This window comes from Lipotes vexillifer, unplaced genomic scaffold (genome assembly GCF_000442215.2).
Source record: "Lipotes vexillifer unplaced genomic scaffold, Lipotes_vexillifer_v1.1 scaffold1055, whole genome shotgun sequence".
In the NCBI taxonomy this organism is placed as follows: Eukaryota; Metazoa; Chordata; class Mammalia; order Artiodactyla; family Lipotidae; genus Lipotes; species Lipotes vexillifer.
Genome location: NW_006785407.1, coordinates 1,438,520 through 1,441,490, shown reverse-complemented (window position 1 = coordinate 1,441,490; position 2,971 = coordinate 1,438,520). Strand labels below are relative to the sequence as shown.

General features: G+C 39.8%; 1 protein-coding gene across 1 annotated transcript in view; it reads left to right on the top strand.

Annotated features, from left to right (window-relative positions):
• Positions 1 to 2,971, top strand: part of LOC103076375 (solute carrier family 22 member 1) — a 34,669-nt gene that overhangs the window by 26,299 nt on the left and 5,399 nt on the right. The gene's annotated exons all lie outside the window — the stretch shown is intronic.

Sequence of the window (2,971 nt, the reverse complement as noted above, 5' to 3'; positions counted from 1 at the left end):
CTCTGATTCCCTCTTTCCCCTCTCCTGCCCATCCCTTCGTTAAAAGGCCATCTCTCATATTCTCATCTGGAAAAGGTTGCTTGGAATGAGTACAAAGAGACGAAGACAAGTGAAAGAGAAAAACCTACATCTGGCAGTTCTGAGCCGAGTCTAAAATAGCCCGGCCAAACAATTCCATTGTCATGGCCACTGGACCCAGGGGACCAACTCAGAATGTAAACTGCCAAAGGTACTGAGTGCCTGGCCCTGGGTGGACGAAGGCCGAGTGACATGTCCTCAAGGAGCCCTTGACTGTTTGTGCAGAGAGTCAGTTTGATGAGGAGTCTTAGTAATTAGGAAGGGAGGCCAGGTGTTCAGAAATGACTTAAACTTGATCCACACACACCACACACAAAAGTAAGGCAGTCGTGAAAGTTTTGATACTTTCAATCAATTGAATCAAATTGAAATTGGAGAAAAGGGATTATTACTTTACAAACACTTCAAGTGCAGTCTCCAGTTAAACCATTTTGACCCTGCTTCTTATTCATAGGAGGCTTTGGAGTTGAACAACATCCTCCTTCTAACTGTCTGCAACATGTATTATCAAGAACGTTCTTTTGGCATCAATATGCTCTGCCTTGTACTGAAAATCATCCTCCTGTTTTTACCTCATCACTATATTATTATGAGCCCCTTGAAAGCAGGAACTACATATCATACCTCGCTGTACCTCCTGGGACTGTTCTATAGCTATACCAACCAGTCACCTGGTGCTTGTAGAATGAACGAATGAAATATTACAGATATAGGAATTTTAAAGAAGGGGCCTATTCTGTGCGCTTATCAAATTTTTCTCTCTTTTTAAGACTTATTTTCTTAAAATTGTGGAAAAAAAAATAATGGTGTCTTTTTTTCCCTCCTCTTGGAAATCACACTAATGCTATTAGAAGAATGAGAAACAGAAGAAAAAAAAATGCAAATGCCATTTTTGAAACTAGGATGACCCTGAAAGACAATAGTGAACAAGAAGGGCTGCCTAATGCAGTGAGTCTAAGAGGGTCTGGAAGACTCCAGGGAAGCTCACTGTGACAGCAAATCTGAGACAAGGCCAGTGGTTTTCCAAAGTAGGAAGTGTACTTTGAAGGGTCTAACCCACAAGCCCTTGTTGCAGTAACAGGGAGGATGCAGGGCTGGGGGCATATGCTTCCTCCCCTGGGTGTTGAGTGGCTGGATATGAGGCAGGGAGGGCAAGGCTGTGGGAGAACATTCAGGAACGTTTGAGGGAGCAGTGTGCTGTGAGGTGGGGTAGGAGAGAGAGACCCTGCAGGGTGAGAAGTCCTGTACTGTCAGCCCCTGTAGACTAGGGATAAGAGAGGCCAAAGCATCTAATCACAGACAACCCTGGTCAGAAAGAAAACTTATAGTAGCCTAGAACATGCCCCTCCCCACAAATCCTTCTAAAATAGCTGATACAGAAAGAAATCATAGTACTGAAAGAAGAAGAAATTAAAAAGTGACTTGCCCAGGAGCTATACAAATATATCATGAGATGAAATGGGGGGAAGGAAGAGGAAAAGCAAATGGCAAATGAAGAAAATGCACAGGGAAAAATATTGTCAGAAAACAAATAAAAAGTGTGGCCAAATACACTACAACTAAATGCAAAATATTAATGAATCAATCATCTCTATAAAATAAGAGTGTAGGGCTTCCCTGGTGGCGCAGTGGGTGAGAGTCCGCCTGCTGACGCAGGGGACACGGGTTCGTGCCCTGGTCCGGGAGGATCCCGCGTGCCGCGGAGTGGCTGGGCCCATAAGCCATGGCCGCTGAGCCTGCGCATCCGGAGCCTGTGCTCCACAACGGGAGAGGCCACAACAGTGAGAGGCCCGCGTACAGCAAAATAAATAAATAAATAAATAAATAAATAAATAAATAAAAGAATTACATGATATTTAATTTTTAGTATCTGTACAAAAAAAAAAAAAAAAAAAAGAGTGTAAAGCAGAGATGCAAGTTCTTGGGAGACTATGTGATAAGACAATAGATGAAGTCAGCTCAGGCTAAAAAAAAACAAAAAGAAAAATTAAAATATTTGACAAATGAAAACTATTTTGAGAGCATTACAAAGGAGAACTGATATAGTAAAGGCAAGACAGGCCTAAGAATTGCAACATAAGATTGAAATAAGCAGAGTTTAAAAGGCTTAGAGATCATGTTTAAACATATGTTCCCAAGAAGATAATTGAAATAATGAAACAAAAGGACTTCAAGAAAAAAAAAAACTTGAAGAAAATGTCTGAAAATAAAAGAATGCTTGGATTTATAATTTGAAGTGGCATATGCCGTGTAACAGAACACGCTGACCCAGAACACACACACACACAACATCAAGAAAAGCACATCACAAAAACCTTAAAAAGCAGTCAGAGAAAAAAGACATCAGAAAAAGGAACAAAGATAATAAGGACAGTAGATTTCTCATTGGAAACAATGCAAACAAGAAGGTGGTAGAACAACACCTTTGATGTACTGAAAGAAAAACTGTCAACCTAGAATTCTTGACTCATCAAAAAATAAACTTTCAAAAAATGGATGGACAATAAAACCTTTTTCAGATATATAAAAGCTGAACAAATTCATCACAAGCAGACCTGTACTACGAGAAATGTAAAAGTCTTTCAGAGATAAGGAAAATGATATCAGATTGGCAAAAAAAAAGACCCAGCTGTATGTAGTCTACAAGAAACTAACTTTAATTTTAAGGGCAGAGATAGTTTAAAAGTAGAAGTGTGGAAAAAGATATTCCATGTGAACAACACTAATAAAAAGAAAGCCAGAGTGGCTATATTCCTATAAGACAGAGTAGATTTCAGAGCAAGGACTATTGTCAGGGATGGAGAGGGAGGTCATTTCAAGTAGACAGTTTCCTTACATTTCCCCTCTGGCTTTCTTTGTCCTCCATTTCTTTTCTTTTTTTTTTTTTTTTTTT